Consider the following 17,955-nt stretch of genomic DNA (forward strand, 5'->3'; position numbering starts at 1 on the left):
ATGCTTTCATTATCTCTCAGGTAGACTTATGAATAGCTTTGTAACTCATTTTCCCACTTTGCACTTTCCTCATTTAATCCATCCTAGATAACCAATCAAATGAATCTTTCAAAAATATATCTTCCAGGTGCCATTTCTACTCCTTAAAAAGGAAAAAAAAAAGAATATTTATTACCAATTTCCCCTTGTTTCTGAAGGAAGTATGGACTTTTCTGCCTGGTGTTTCAGGTTTCAAAGTAACACTCCTTCCTTATTTACTCTCATCCCATTTTACATGCCCTTTACTTCCAATTGCACTACTCTTAGGTCTATGGACACACTGTACCTCATATGCCATTCTCATCGATCTCCTACTTTAATATCTATCTTAAGGAGTGTCAGTATATCCATTTTATCACAGAACTGCAAAACCTGCAAGGAGAAATTAACAACTTCCCCTTTTACTCTTTTAGGTCCTTTCTTTGTGACAGTGCTCATAATACTATATTAATAGTTACTGTATAATTATCTCCCTAACTAAACTCTAAATTCTGAAGGCTGAGGCTAATATTTACTCATTTTTATATTTCAATTACTATCTAGCTCAATGGCTGTCATACAGAAGTCATTTAATACATTTTTAAAAAATGAATTACACAGCTAAAGCCATCGGCTATAGTATTTTTTGCTTATTTCTAGTCTCTTGTGCTTACAGTTGGATTAGCTAAGAGCTAAAACTGATATATTTTGCTATTATATTCCTAAGAAGATATTCTTAAAGATTTGATGAGTATTCTACCTATAGATTCTTTCCTTAATGATTGTAATGATAATAATAATAGCTACAATTTAGAAAGCCCTTGGAGCCCTGGTGGCACAGTGGTTAACAGTTTGGCTACTAACCAAAAGGTTGGCAGTATGAACCCACCAGTTGCTCCTTGAATACTCTATGGAGCAGTTCTACACTGTCCTACAGGGTCGCTGTGAGTTGGAATTGACTTGATGGCAATGAGTTTTGCTGTTCTTAGTGCTTTAAACATATCAATTCATTTAATCCTCACATTAACTCATCACAGATTTGGAACCTGAGGCACAGAGACCATTAAGGAACTTGTCTGTGGTCACAGAATTCACAAGTAATGAATTCAGTGTTCAAACCCATCTTAAACATTAATATTTACCTTAGATCTATATGACATCTCTACTTATTAAGTTGCCTGGAATGAATAACATTTTTTTAACTTGTAAAATAGATCCATCCATAAAACTATTTACCTACCATCAAAATGTTTATATTAGATTGATTAATGCCTGTAAGTATTTGACCAGAACAATTGAGTCCGTGCCTTCAGTGGAGGAAGAGCCTCTCTTAATTGTGTCCTTGCCTGCCTAATTAAATCACAAAATTAAGGCCACATGAATTACATATTTTAAGAGCACCTATATGTCAAACACACAATACTTTTATATTTTTACAGTTTGATACTCGTCATTGAGTGTCTTCACTATAACATGTGCCTTTCCTTTTAATATTTTTAATTATTTACCTAAAATTAATTTAAAAATCAATGTTATTTGCTTTAAATACTGTTGACCATTTGTGTAGAGAGTATACTGATTTATTGTGCATTTCATTGCTGATTACCTACTCTCCATTAATTTGATATTGTTTTCCTTGACCGATTTGCAAACTAACAAGAAAGTAAAATAAGGATTGATTTAAGATCATCAGTGGCATAAATTTCACTTTAATGTGTTAAGTATAAAAGAAAAAAATGAATAATCTATATACTATATTAATTCAACTATTTGAAAATATACATACTCACAACGCCATTATATTGCATATTTCAGATCTTATGTCACTTTTCAAAGATGGACTAGTGCCTAATCAGAAAAACTTTGTGAAATTTGGGTATTATCTTGAGGCATCTGGCTCTACTTTGGTGGATAGTTGTAGAAGCCCTGAAAATGAGGACTGGTGTATTTATTATTATGCAATTTTGTTTTTTTACTCTTCCTGTCCAGGCCTCTACATTATGTCCATATACTACTTCATATAATACTGGATTTGTAACACTTGTCTAAACCATTTCAGTCTATGTGAAAAAATTCCAGAACTCTCTAAATAGGTATTTTTGTATTAGGAAGATCTCGCCTTTAAAATTTTTTTTGAGACAGACTTTTTACATTTTGTTTGCATGTCTGTTTGTTTACATAAAAGACAGGAGGAGAACTAGACACAGTATCCCAGCACTAAGTCATCCCTTACTGCCAGCTTATCACCTCAAGGCTAAATGCTCCCGATTACTTTAAGCTTTTCTAATTGGCAATATTTTCCAAATATTTACTCATTTTCCTCTTCTCTTACCAATTGATTGCTTCTTTTGAGGGAGAAGTCTCAAATTCATATTCATAGAATCACAAGCATTTTGGAACCCACTTTAATTGCTATCTTTGGTGTTACCTCAGCTAATCTTATTTTTGTACCATACTTCATCTAAAATATATTATTTACTGGTTACACAGATTGACCACACATGTTTCTCTTCTAGTTCTCTCAGGGCTCAGTGTCATGGATTGAATTGCATCCACCAAAAATATAAGTCAACTTGGCTAGGCCATGATTCCTAGTAGTATGTAATTGTCCTCCATTTTGTGATCCTCTATTTTATGTGTTTTAAATTCTAAAACCTCAGTGATGCGGGATTAGGGTGGGATGTATCTTAAGTCACACCCTTTCTAGAGGGTGTGACTCAGGCCACACCCTCATTAAGTGACCACCTTTTCTCGAGTCAGCTCTTTACTTGACTCACATCTTTTCTCTGACGAGACAAAAGGAGAGACAAGTGAGCAGAGAGGAGAGGGACCTCACCACCATCAAGAGAGAAGAGCCAGGATTGGAGCACATCGTTTGAACCCGGGGTCCCTGTGCTGAGAACCTCCTAGACTCCTAGACTGATGCCAAGATACATGGAGATCTCCAAGGAATATCGGGCCTACAGATGTTGAAGGGAGACAAGGACTTTCCTCCAGAGCTAACAGAGAGAGAAAGCCGTTCCCTAGCACCCTGAATTCAGACTTTGAGCCTCCTAAACTGTGACAGAATAAATTTCTGATTGTTAAAGCCATCCATTTGTGGTATTTCTGTTTTAGCAGCACTGGATAACTAAGACAGAATTTGGTACTGGAGGAGTGGCGTGCTTCTCTAACAGGTACCTAAAATGTGGAAGCAGTTTTGGAATTGGGTAATGGGTAGAGTCTGGAAGAGTTTTAAGATGCCTAATAGTAAAAACTTAGATTGCTTAAAGAGACTGTTGCTAGAATTATGGACATCAAAGACAGTTCTGGTGAGGGCTCAGAAGGAAGTGAGGAGAGCTATACAAAAAGTCTCTATCATCTTAGGGAATACATATGGCACCAGCAACAGAGTGTTGCTAGAAATGGGGATGTTAAATGTGCTTCTGATGAGGCCTTAAAATGATGAACATGTGATTGAACAATGGAGGAAGGGTGATGCTTTTTATGCAGTGGCAAAGACCTTGTCTGAATTATGTTCAAATGTTTCGTGGAAGGTAGAACTTGTAAGTGATGACATATGTGGCTGATGAGATTTCTAACAATATCTTAAAGGGGCCATGTGGTTTCTCCTTGCTGCTTATAGTAAAATGCAAGAGGAAAGAGATGGACTTAAAAATGAACTGTGCAAAATGAAAACAGAACTTAAAGATTTGGAAAATTCTGTTGTACAAACTAAGGATGTATGTTCCAGAATGTTCATGGAGGATGTGGCTACATAATCTTTTGTTAAAGAGTTTAAGCCTGTTACGAGTGAAGTTAACCAACTACCACATCAGAAAACCCATCAGCTTAGACTGAAGGGGACAGAGGTAAAATAAAAGACGAGAACATTGTCTGTCTCTTGGAATTTTACAGGGAGGAAACAGGACAAAGGAGGTACATTTGTTGTCCTCCAAGAAAAGAAAAGGACCATCTCTGGAGCAGCTCAGACATTAGCAGAATTGTTGGAAGAAGTATGGGAAGCAGAGCTGCCCCGGTTTCAAAGGGTGGGGCTGTGGTCTACTGGATTTCAAAGAGTAGGGCCACAGCCTCCTAGATTTCAAAAAGTCAGATCTTCACCAACTCAGTTCCAGAGGGTGGGGCTGCTGTTACGGTTTGCCAGGGTGATGGGGCCACCTCCGAAAGCTGAGGGGATGGGGGTGCTGTCATGCCCAAGGGGAGAATGGTGCCTGCCACGGCTGAGGGCGTGGGGTTACCACTCAGATGGACTAGGAAAATAGGGCCACCCAAATCCAAGGGAGCAGAGTTGCTGTCCCAGTGAGCCTGGAAAGTGAAGCTGAAGCCCAGGGCCAAGAGGCTTCAACCCAGAATCCAGAGGGCATGGCCAACACCCAGAGTCTGGAGGGCAGGGCCATTGCCCAGTTGGTTTCAGAGAAGAGACAATTGTTTTCAAGCCTTGAGAGCTAATGTAATTTGTCCTGCTGGGTTTTATACTTGCTTGGTCCCCCATTATTCCTTATTTCTCTCCAATTTCTCGCATTTGTAAAGGAAATGTCTACCTTGTGCCTGTTCCACCATTGTAATTTGGAAACAGCTAACTTGTATTCTAGATTTCGTAGGTTCACAGATGAAGAGGAATTTTGACTTTTTGAATTTTGAGCAAGAGGTTTTCTTTAGGATGCATTTAGGCAGGAAAAGTCAGTGTCCATCAGAACACCCTTCTAGGACTGGAAGTTAAAGGGAACTGATGAGTAGCTGGTATGCTTGCTTTTGGTTACCACTTGGGTCCATTTGATGAGTGGAAGTGGGGGAAGTACAGCAATGACGTATGAGCTGAATTTGGACATATTCCATTGGCACCCATTGACCTAGCCCACGGAGGTTAGGGATGAGAGAGAGGGAAAGGGCTGGCTGGTCTGAAATGCAGGGAGTTATGTAGACTTTTGAGCCTACAAGTGGTGCCATTGACCTAGCCCATGTGGGCTAGGTATAAGAGAGAGAGAGAAGGTGCTGCCTGGTCTGAAGTGTGGACTCTGTAGCCTATGGCTGATATTCACTGACATAGCCCATAGAGGCTAGGGATGCACTGACCAGAACCCAACTGAATGAAGAGAAAGTTTTTTGACACTATAAGCTGGTGTAGATTGCTGCAATTTGATGGCTTGCTCTGGACTGGACTTTGCTTATAGATGCAGATGCTCAAAGTTCCAAGTGGAACAGAAGGAGATTTTGGACTTGGAATCAATTTAAGACTTTCGACATAATATAATGGGGTAAATGGGCTTTACATGTGGCAAGGACATGAATTTTGGGAGGCCAAAGAGTGGAATGTCATGGATTGAATTGTGTCCCCCCAAAGTATGTGTCAAATTGCCTAGGCCATGATTCCTAGTAGTATGTAATTGTTCTCCATTTTGTGATCCTCCATTTTATGTTTTAAATCCTGAAACCTCTATGAGGGGGGATTAGGGTGGGGTGTATGTTAAGTCGCACCCTTACTAGAGGCTGTGACTCAAGCCACACCCTTACTTAAGTCACCACTCTTATTCAAGTCACAGCCTTACTCAAGTCATGCCCTTGCTTGAGTCACACCTTTTATCTGACAAGAGATAAAAGGAGAGACAAGTGAGCAAAGAGGAGAGGGACCTCACTACCACCAAGAAAGAAGAGCTGGGAGTGGACCTCATCCTTTGGACCTGAGGTCCCTGTGCTGAGAACCTTCTAGACCCAGGGGAAGACTGATGCCAAGACACATGGAGATCTCCAAAGAACTCCAGTCCCATAGATGTTGAAAGGAGACAAGGACCTTCCTTAAGAGCCGACAGAGAGAGAAAGCCTTTCCCTAGAGCTGGCACCCTGAATTCAGACTTCTAGCCCCCTAAACTGTGAGAGAATAAATTTCTATTTGTTAAAGCTATCCAATCTGTGGTATTTCTGTTTTAGCAGCACTAGATGACTAAGACACTCACTGAAATAAAACTATGTAAAAGATTAAATCTGCCAAGAAAGAATGGAGAGAGAGCTGTGGACAAGAGGCTTTCACAAAATTACGTACAAATAAATACAGATAGAGGGAGGAGGAAGATGTAGGAAAAATACGAACAAACAGATTTGAATGAAAAGAAAGTTGATTAAATTCACTGAATTCCAGAGATGTTTGAGTCATGAAAGTGCTAGTTAAAACAGAGTGTTGTTGTTAGTTTCCGTCGAGTCAGTTTCAACTCATGGCTACCCCACGTGTGCACAGTAGAACTGCTCCATAGGGTTTTTAAGGCTCTGACATTTCAAAAGCAGATCAGCAGGCCTGTCTCCTGAAGTACCTCTGAGTGGATTTGAATGGCCAAGCTTTCAGCTAATAGGTAAGCACTTAAACTTTTGTACCCAGGACTCCTAAACAGAGGGTTGTTGTTGTTTGCCATTGAGTAGATTCCGGCTCATGACAATCTCATAACCCTCATAAAGAGGGTTTCGTAGGCTGCAGTCTTTACAGGAGCAGATCACCAGCTTTTTTCTCCTATGCTGGTGGGTTCAAGGGGGCCCTGGTGACGCAGTGGTTAAGCATTTAGCTGCTAACCAAAAGGCCAGCAGTTTGAATCCATTAGCTGCTCCTTGGAAACCCTATGGGGCAGTTCTACTTTGTCCTATAGGGTTGCTATGACTCGACGGCAATGGGTGGGTGGGATTGAACAGCTATCCTGTTGGTTAGCAGCCGAGTGCTTAACCATTGCACCACTAGGACTCCTCACAGAAAGCAGGAGGTAGAGAACATGATGAATGGTTGGAAGTCACTGTTTGGAAGGCTTAGCTTTTTCTCTTCACGCTACTCCCGGAGTGACACGAGTGAAATACCTGTGTTCTGGCTCTGATAAAAATTATAAAGGAGTCTCTTGAAGCAGAGATTCCAAGTTAGGTACTGACAGAAGAATTTGAGGTGCAGAGGTGAAAATAGCAAATGAAGTGAAGTCTGCATATCAAATAGTTACCTCCCCCCCTAACAAAATAACATTAGCCTGGCATCTAGTCTTTACAGAGTTTCTGGAAAAACTCACATTGAGGAGTTCCCCATGGAAGCAGCAAGCTGTATTTCCAAACACCCTTGCTGTAAACCTTCCTTCCTTCCCCAGAATGTCTAATCACTAATGAGTTTTTTACTGTCTTGATTGACTCGTTGGCAACTAACGACAACAACAAATATAATTGATGAGCCAATGATAACCAGACATTTGAGTAAAACTTCAAACATGAAAAAAAAATGAGAATAAGAAAGCAGAAAAACATCAACCTAGAAGAAATATTGATTTTTTACAGGACAAAAGAAAACTTCCATCTTCTCTACCCCACAAAGATATGGGAAAATCCAATTCTCATGTACTTCAGAGTATATGGAATCATTGCATTCATATAAAATAAAATAATCCTATTAGAAAAAAGAAAACAAGAAAGAGTTCTTGGATATAAAAAAATATTTATATAAGGGCTAAAATAAAGTATATCCAATAGCAAGATTATATGAAAAAATCAAAGAAATATCTTGAAAAATAGAACAGAAATGCAGAACAGCAAACGTAAGAAGAAAAAAAATAAATAAAAAACTAAGAATTGGTATTAAAAAGTTCAATGTCTAGAAAGATAGAACAGAGACAAAAGGGAATGGGGTTAATTATAAAAATGTAAATAAAATAACATTTCCCAGAAATCAGCCAATGAAAGCCCAATGTATCACAATGCTCCAGTCCTGTTGTACGTGGAGTTGCCATGAGTTGGGAGGCAATTCAGCCACAACTAACAGCATTTAGGAGGTAGGAGAAAGCAGACATAACCTGATGGTCAGGATCTGGGCCAACCTTCTGCTAGCTCCATGATTAGAAGGGTTGAGTACAGAAAACTACAAAATTGTTAGGTAACAAAGAGTGAGCACTGGAGAGAGAAAAAAAGAGTCAAATTTTATATCCATGAAGAAAACTAAAACTAAGAATGATAATCACCAAAATAAAAACTAGATGGATTTACCCTAGATTATATAAAAAATAGAGCAATCTGAAAGTGACTTAAAAATAAATCTGCCATAGATGGTCCCTGAGATAAAGAAGAAATATCATCCACAACAAGACAAGATATTATGAAGAAAAATCAGATGTAGATAAAGAATAAGAGAATATGAAGAATTAATTACAAATTCTAGAAATGAAATGTAAAGTTATTAAAGGGATAAAATCTGATTCATAGAAGGTGCAGCTTAAATCTAGTATCACTGTAGTGAAAAAAAAAATTCAAAAGACTTGTGTTTTTGTGTGTATTGGGGCATTAGCACTTTAAATAGCAGAAGAGAAGGTCATTATGCTAATTAACCAAAATAAGCAGAGGCAATCGAGGTCTTCATTCATCCAGGATAATGATAACTAAAATTTTGACTCCAAAAAATTTCCCCCCCTTTTCAGTGAAGCTAGAAGGAGATTTATGGTATGAGGTAGTGGTACTTGTGATTATCTATGGTTAACTGACAGATAATTAGAAGAATATTTTCTATAAACCTTTTCTCCAAATATTTGAAAACACTGCTTTTTATGCAATGTTATAGAAGAAAATGTTTTGGCATATTAAAAAAAAGAACAACAAAAAAACCTACTCCCCATGCCTATATGCCCTTGTTCTCTGAATTCTAAAATATTTACTAGTTTTCATGAAAATAGGACTTTAATTAGAAATTCAAACAGTAGTAATGGAAGAGAGGGGGTCTTTTGATAATAGATTATAGTTATTTTTTTACCTTTCCTGCATTGTGAGAGCCTAGTGAATATGTCAGCATATTTCTTGGAGAAATTAAAATTGTTATTATTATCTATCCCTGAATTAAATATTTTTCTCTTTGCAGTATAAAACATTTTAATTACAATACAATTATGTGGTACAATCAGGTAGCAGTAAACAAAGAACTAATTTTCGTTCTTTCCCCACTTATCATTTGTTGACTAATTAGTTTCTCTATGAGACACCAAGTGACTCTTATAAATACAAACTTCCTGAGGATATAGAGGTTAATTTTAAAGTGATTACAAATATTCCAGTAACATTATAATTTAATAGTTATGTTTGCGATGCTAAAGCCTTCTAAAGCACTGCTGATAAGGAACCTCTGTAAATTAGTAATGTAGTTGGCATCATTTACGATGCTTTTGCATTATTCCCTTTAGTCAGTTCAGCTTCGATGTGAGAAAGAATCAAATGTTAAAACTGTCATTATTCAAAAACCATGTCCCCATGTGAGTCCGTGTATGAGACAGACAGACAGACAGACACACATACACATTGTGCCTCTGCATGCTATTAGCTCATACTGTTAGCTTGAGCCTGAGCTATGAAAACTGCTGGGATTGGGCATGTTTTGGAATGATTCACTAAGTCATGGTAAGGAGGTCCATTTGCATGAAGGACACAAGAGCCTCTCAGGAGATAATTTAACCTAGGGGATGAGTCGCACAGTTCCTTTCACAAAACTTGAATGGATAATGATTCAGAGCACAACTAGGTATCTACCACTTAGCTGTGATTCTGATTTTACCTTACATGAATTTATAAATAGGTTTTAGGGAGAAAAAGGACATGATGGGTCCCCCACACTAAGGTTCTGAAAGTCTTAGCAATTTTGAAGTACTACTGATTGGATTTCATGTTATCTTTTCAGTTCTTAACTTTTAATAATTTTTAAAAGTGTCACATATATTGTATAAGACCTAAACTTAAAGTCTAATATTATTTGCTCCTTAAAATTGGTGAAACTGGGAGAGCCTCAAATGGCCTAACTACACGTTTACCTCTTCATTCTGTCCCCATGGATAAGGTCCCTTAGCCAAACATCCTTATCAGAGACCAGGCACAGTTCCTGCTTATTCCTGAGGAACTGAAGTTCCTGTCAGACTGTGGAATTGTTCAAACAAGTCAATCACATCCTCCCCTGGGAACCAGAGGTCATCCCACCCTCTTGATACTACAAAGCCTACCTCCACAGCTCCTGGTTGTTCACTCTCTTCCCAAGTGAAACCCCCATGTGGCCCTGCATGGAGTTCAGTGTCCTCCTCCCCAGCTGGGGGTGTAAATTACTGCCAGTCTCACTTGTCCAGTGTCAGGTGCCATGTGTTCAGCCATCTCACAGCCCTAGGGTGAGAATTGCACCCTGAACAATGGCGTGAGTAGGAGGCAATTTAAACAACTGGCATCATAAACAGGATGGCTTATCCACAACCAAGGACACCTGGTCACTTTTAACTATGTAACTGCTGTTTGGCTAATTAGTTGGTTCTGTGATATGGGGAAGGCTGCCTGGGAGGGAACTACCACTGCTTGTAGGCTTGTACTTTGGCCTTTGTGGCCCTGTGGTGTTGTTGCCATCTTTTCCCATTCTGATATGCTCTCGTCCCCAAGATGAGAATTGCTATTAATTGACTGTATCCCAGCATGATGTGTCCTTGGGTTTAGCCTGGGTTTGGAAGGTGGTCACTGTAAAGGCAATGCCAGCACAGCACCCTAACTAGTTGACACTTGAGTCCAGCTTGCCAATGACAGGCAGAGTTCTCTGCTCCCTATGCCAAGCTGGTGACCAACACTGGCTACTTGGGTCAGTCAGTCAGATATTGTTTGTGATTGTGTAGCCACTGGATGGAAGGGATTAGTGATTTTGTGAAATTTGTGTAAATGAAAGCGTCTACCACCCCAGGTGAGAATTAATTACGGCACTGCACTTGTCTAATAGTGATTGTTGTTCAGGCATGGGTAGTCACCTTGCCCATCTCCTGTGCTACTGCTTCTCTTGCTGCTGTTTCACATACTTTCCTGTCCTCCAAAGGTATTGAGGTGTATATCCATGGCAGCCCATGGCCTAGGCACTGATTAAAAAAGGAAAGAGGAAGGAGCATTTGGTATTCAACTGCTCTCCCACTGCAAAACCTCCAGCCAATATACCTAGGATTTGCTTAGTGCTACTTGGCAGTACACTAAAAGGCTAATCTTATGACCATGGTGCTTGGTGGCCCCCATCCAGACCATAGACAAAATAACCTTACTGGATGTGGACCCTGATGCCAGGGAGATAAACTAACATTCCCTGGAGGAAGAGACGCTAGCTGACACTGTCCAGAAAGAGTTATTGGCCAACCCTCTTAGCACTCTGGTAAATTCTTGGATTCCCTGTACCATATTTCACAGGTACTTGAAATTAAGTTCAGGCAGATTCTACACCCCTGGCCATCTCTAGAGAACCGCACGATGGCAATGTGGCTGCTTTCCGCAGAGGGAATGCTGTCTTGTCATGAGCCATGTGAGTGAGCGGCACTGCTCATAGAGAATTTCTCCTCTTGTGGCAACTCCGAGACCTCAGCATGCCATAGCTTTCCAGGGGTGTTTGTTAGATTTAGTAAAAGGAGATTGTTCTCCAGCTCTGTGTTTCTTTTTATCTGTTAGACCTCATAATGATACTGTGTGTAGAAACAGCTCCTTTAGCTTCTGCTCTAACCAGTTGTGGTAGTCAGAATTCTAAGATAGTCCCAAGATTCCCTGCCCCCTGGTGTACACACCTTATATAACTCCTTCCCTTTGAGTGTGTATGGGTCCTGTGAATATGATAATATGATGTGATAGTTAGTCTCATAATTAGGTTATGTTATATTGCAAAGGTGAGGGAAATTTTGCAGATGTAATTAAGGTTCCAAATCAGTTAATTTTGAGTTACTCAAAAGGGAGATTATCCTGAATTGGCCTGATCTCATCAGATGAGCCACTTAAAAGAAGGTCTAGAAGTCAGAGACTCTCTCTTCTGCTGGCCTTAAAGAAACAAGGCTTCATGAGTTCTACAGATTAAAGGAAATGGATTCTGCCAGCAACCACGTGAGTTTAGAGAGGACTCTGAGCTTCAGTTGAGACCCCGGCTCTGGCCAACACCTTGCTCTCAGCCTTGTGAAACCCTGAGTACAGAACCCACTTAAGCTGTGCCTAGACTTCTGACCTACAGAAACTGTGAGGTAATTAAGCCACTAAATTTGTGGTAATTTGGTATGCAGCACTAGAAAAAACACACCACTCTTCATTCACATCTCAAAAGCAAACAAAGGAGCTATGCCTTCTTAATTTCCTATCTCTCTCCAGACTGCCTTTCGGCTACCTTCACAAACAAAATACTTTTCCTTCTTCTTTAGCCCAGATTGAAACATTCATGCTCATCAACCATTATCAAGTAGTCCAATTGTGTCAAGAGAACTCAACAACCTCCCTTCCCTCATTTACACCTCACCCCGACCCCTACATGCATACATGTTCCTATGCACGCACACATGTGTGCATGTGCACACACAAACGATCCCAAGGTGGATTCAACTTGGTTCACTTTGCACATATAGAAATGGGAACTGAGACTGCTCCAATATAAGTAAGTGACAAGTCTTTTTTAGACTGATGTCAATTGGCATGTAATATAGTGGTTGTCATAGATGCAATATGGCATAAGTGAATGAATACCCTATGTAGAAGCAGGAGAGAATGATCTCTAGTTACTCTGAACAAGGGTTAAGACAAGGGTGCCAGCTACATGTCACTTATGCTGCCACTTCTCACTGTTATACGCATGCCGGATATTGGTAATTGCACTGCCATTTTCCCCCCAGTAAGCCTGGATACAGACTCAGAATCTTTCTCAGAAGATCAGCCCAATTAGCTTTCACTAATGACCAGAAAAACAAGAAGAAATGAAATTTATAAGTCATATTAAAGTTAAGGATTTTACACATATACTAGTAAGGAAAGATTAGTCATTAATGCCATATATCCTTACCCCCTCCTTAACATTAAGTCTATACCTATTATATGATAATGACCCAGTAGGCACTGAGAATACCATGTTGAATAAGATAGTCCTGAATAATTCTGTCCTGTGGGATGCATTTTATGTTATTGGGATCACATTTGAATAGCACTTAATATATATTTTATTTCATAGAGTGTAATTACCAACTAATATTTTTTGCATAGAATATGAATTAATAGAAATCCTTCAGGAATTATAGGACAAATGTTCTGGGTGAATCTAGCTGACAGTTTTAGTCATGATCCAGCTGCCCAAATTGTATAGAGTGACTATGTATTAGCCCTGGTAAACTGGTGTTTGAAAGGAACCACTTTCAAATTTAGGCTGTTTGAAATCAAATGGAACCTCAAATTCAGTGCTCTGAGTTGTTACATCAGAGATCAAACTTTGAAGGGATCTGTGAGATAGATCCATAGTCTCTTATACCTAAAACAAATGGAAACTATTGAAATATCATTAAGTAACACTTGATTTTTATTCGAGAAATTGAATAAGAAAGGTTAGGTAATCATGCTAATTTCAAATAGCCCCGTCAGAGGTAGAGCTGGGATATCTTCACGTTTTGGGCTCTATACAAGAGAGAAAATTAAATAAGATATCTAATGGGGTAAATTAAAATTCAACTTTTTAAAAAGCCTTGCATCCCCTCAGGAGCACTAGTCAATGCTCATGGTAACACAGGCAAGCCTAAGTTACAAACAAGTAAGAAAAGAAGAGTAGAGCTGAGAGAAAGCCTTTGGCAAGAGGGAGAGAGAAACATATTAGAAGTTGATGGAAAAAAGAGTAAGAATACAGAATGGAGGTGTCTGTAGTTCAGGACTTCTCAGTCTTGGTACTATTGACATTTTGGGCTGGCTAATTCTTTAATGTAGGAACTGTCCTGTGCATTAGAGGACATGTAGCAACATCTATGGCTTCTACCCCTAGATTCCAATAGCTCACCCCTTCTCCAATTGCAACAACTATAAATGTCTCCAGACATTGTCAAATGTCCCCTGGGAGGGGTGCAAAATCACCCCTGGTTGATAGCCGCTGCTGGAGTTGTATAACACAGTTAAATATGGTGGAAGTCAGTGTTATAAAGATGAATTTTTCAATAAGACATTTCATGATAAACCATTTTTGAAGATATTCATTTATTTCTTCATGCATTTCATACACAAATATTTATTGGATGCCTACCGTGTACTAGGAACTGCTTTAAGGGATTGAGACTTTCAGTCAACAAAATAGACAAACATTCATAGTACTTTAATTCTAGTGTGAGGAAGTAAGAACAATATACATAATAATTAAGTAATTCTTACAGAATACTAGAAAGTGAGGGGTACAAAAGAAAAATATAGCAGGGTAAGGAGGGTTAAGAGTGAGGGGTGGTGGTGCAGGGGGGTTACAGTTTTAAATTTGGTGATGATTGGACTATAAAATTTTAAGATTAAAAAAAGGGAAAAAAGATATTTTTCTTTCTATCAGTCATAGAGCTAACAGAGTGGACAGCACGTAATAGTTATAAGTAGGGAGTTAGAGTATGAAAATGTTGGCATTTAAAAATCCATGGGGAGGGAGGCGGGGCCAAGATGGCAGAGTAGTCAGATGCTTCTGGTGGACCCTCATACAACAAAGACCCGAAAAAACAAGTGAATCAATTATATTTGACAGACTAGGAGCCGTCAACATCTAAGGCAAAGTTGAGGAACCAGACTGAGTGGTAGGCAGAAGGAGAGACGGTTCGAAGGAGTGAGGAGTTGCCAGACCTGAGCCGGCGAGAGCCTGAGCCCTTCAGGCCTGATCAGCTCATGGGTGAGTAGTGAGTCAGGCAAGCAGCGGTGCTCAGGAGGTGTGTTTTCCACACTGGGAGAGACCCAGCATGAGACATTCTACTTGGACACCCAGAACCAGTGAGAAATAGCCCTTGATCAACAAAAGATAAGTACTTGCGTACGGCATACCGCACGGATCAAAAACACCCCCGTTAGGGAAAACCATCTCTCCCATTTACTTCTCCGCTCCCTGCTCTGCAGTGGGTCCCAGACCAGCTTCATCAATTGCTGCGTACCTGAGCCAGAAGTAGGATCCGACACGCACCCTGAGTCATTCTCCTGACCATGGAGAGTGAACAAATTCACAAACAGAGGAAAAAAAGCTGCCGGATCCTCTAAGCCAGGAACCCAGGGTAGGCACAGCTCCTTTGCCTAGGCACAGGCAGAGGGATCCATGGACTTTGAGTGCTTTTCCCCCTGCAGAGACTGGTGTGGGCCCATTTCAACAGCACAGGCCCTCAATACCGCAGTACAACAGGATATATACCTGAAGTCTAACTTCAGCTGTGAAGTGGCAGGTTTGTGACATTTGACACTGCTCTGCTCATTAAACACGATATTCACCTACCCACATCAAGGGCCTGAGGACTGGTGGCTCCACCCATGCCACTTGCCACCTGTGATAGGGGCTTAAGAATAAGTGGTTCCCCCCAGCCCTTACAGCCAACAGCATTGGGTGCTCATACTTCAGCTGCAAAACCCACCCACCTACGTGCTGTAGGGAACGGGGACACACCATCCTCCTGGATACTCGGTGGCAGCCGTCAGCCCACTGCCTTACTCAGAGTGTGTCTACATGCTGCAGCCAGATGACTGTGCTTATACCAATCACCTTTGCCTGTCTAGCACTGTAGGTGAGAGCCTACACCACACACTTGGTGGCTGTCTACCTGAACACTTGAGCTGAATCCATACAGGAGGAGTACGTGGACTCTTGAGCTCACATACCTAGTAATAGATCTAACCACCTGGTGAGAGGACATTAGAGCTTCAAAGGTGCCAATAATCAAACTAGCTCATACGAGCAGCCTATTTGGGCATACCAAAACAAAACAAGAAGCTAGGACACAGTAAGCAAAAATAAAATATAATAACTTATTGATGGCTCGGAGACAACAGTCAATATCAAATCACATAAAGAGGCAATCCATGATGGCTTCAGCAAACTCCCAAAATAAAGAATCTAGAAATTTTCCAGAGGAGGAAAATTTCTTGGCATTACTGGAGGCAGAATACAAAAGATTAATATACAGAACTCTTCAAGAAATTAGGAAGAAAATTAAGCAAAACACAGAACGTGCAATAGAGGAAATTAAAAAGATTAGAGAAGAGCATAATGACAAATTTAACAGGTTGCAAGAATCCATAGAGAGACAGCAATCCGAAATCCAGAATATTAACAATAAAACGTCAGAATTAGACAACACAATAGAAATTCATAGGAGTAGAACTGAAGCAATGGAAGTCAGAATTAGTGAGATTGAAGATAAAGCATTTGACACCAACTTATTTAAGGAAAAATCAAAAGATTAAAAAAAATGAAGAAGCCCTAAGAATTATGTGGGACTCTATCAGAAGAATAACCTATGAGCTATTGGAGTACCAGAAGAGGGCAGTAAAACAGAAAATGCAGAGAGAATCGTTGCAGATTGTTGGCAGAAAACTTCCCTCATATTGTGAAAGATGACAAGATATCTATCCAAGATGCTCATCGAACCCTACATAAGGAAGATCGCAAAAGAAAGTCACCAAGACATTATAATGAAACTTGCCAAAACCAAAGATAAAGAGAGAATTTTAAGAGTGGCTAGGGATAAACAAAAAGTCTTCTATAAAGGAGAGTCATAAAGAATAAGCTTGGACTACTCAGCAGCAATTATGCAGGCAAGAAGGCACTGGGATGACATATATAAAGCCTTGAAGGAAAAAAACTGCCAGCCAAGAATTATATATCCAGCCAAACTGTCTCTCAAATATGATGGCAAAATTAGGTCATTTCCAGATAAACGGAAGTTAAGGGAATTTGCAAAAACCAAACAAAAATTACAAGAAATACTAAAGGGAGTCCTTCAGTTAGAAAATCAATAACATCAGATAACAACCCAAGACTAGAACACAGGACAGAGCAACCAGATATCAACCCAGATAGGGAAGTCACAAAAGTAATTCAAAGCTAAAACACTGAAAATAGGGAAACAGATGTCAATATGTACAAGATGAGAACATTAAAACACAAAAGAGGGACTTAAAAAATGTAGACATAGATTTTTCATATGGAGAGGTTGTCAAGGCAATATAAAGAAATAAAAGACTGGTATAAACTTAGAACAACAGGGGTAAATATTAAGGTAACCACAAAGGAAACTAACAATCCTACACATCGAAATAAACTAGAATGATGTAAAGACTCAGCAAACACAAAATCAACAACAATGAAAAATATGAAAATAGATAAAGAAAAATGACTCAGCATAGAAAATTAAGTGGAACAAAGAAACTGTGAACAACACACACAAAAAAAAAGACATCAAAATGACAGCACTAAACTCATATCAATCAATAATTACACTGAATGCAAATGAATGAAATGCTCCAATAAAGAGACAGAGAGCGGCAGATTGGATTAAAAAACACGATCCATCTATATGCTGCCTACAAGAGACACAACTTAGACTTAAACACACAAAGTAAAACTCAAAGGATGCAAAAAAATATATCAAGCAAACAACACTCAAGACAGAGCAGGAGTGGCAATATTAATCTCTGACAAAACAGACTTTAAAATCCATCACAAAGGACAAAGAAGGACACTATATAGTGATTAAAGGGTCAATACACCAGGAGGACATAACTATAATAAATACTTATGCACCCAATGACAGGGCTCCAAAATACATGAAAGAAAGTCTAACAGTACTGAAAAGAGAGATAGACAGCTCCACAATAGTAGTAGGAGACTTCAACACACCCCTTTTGGTGCAGGACAGAACATCCAGAAAGAAGCTCAACAAAGAGGTGGAAGAGCTACATGCTACCGTCAACCAACTTGATCTTATAGACATATACCAAACACTCCACCCAGCAGGAACCCAATATTCTTTCTTTTCTAAGGCACATGGAACATTCTCCAGAATAGACCACATATTAGGCCATAAATCAAGCCTTAACAAAATCCAAGGCATCAAGATATTACAAAGCATCTTTTCTGACCATAAAGACATAAAAGTAGAAATCAACAACGGAAAAAACAAGGAAAAAAGTCAAACACATGGAAACTGAACAACA

Source organism: Trichechus manatus, unplaced genomic scaffold (assembly GCF_000243295.1).
Source record: "Trichechus manatus latirostris isolate Lorelei unplaced genomic scaffold, TriManLat1.0 scaffold00086, whole genome shotgun sequence".
NCBI classification, from domain to species: Eukaryota; Metazoa; Chordata; class Mammalia; order Sirenia; family Trichechidae; genus Trichechus; species Trichechus manatus.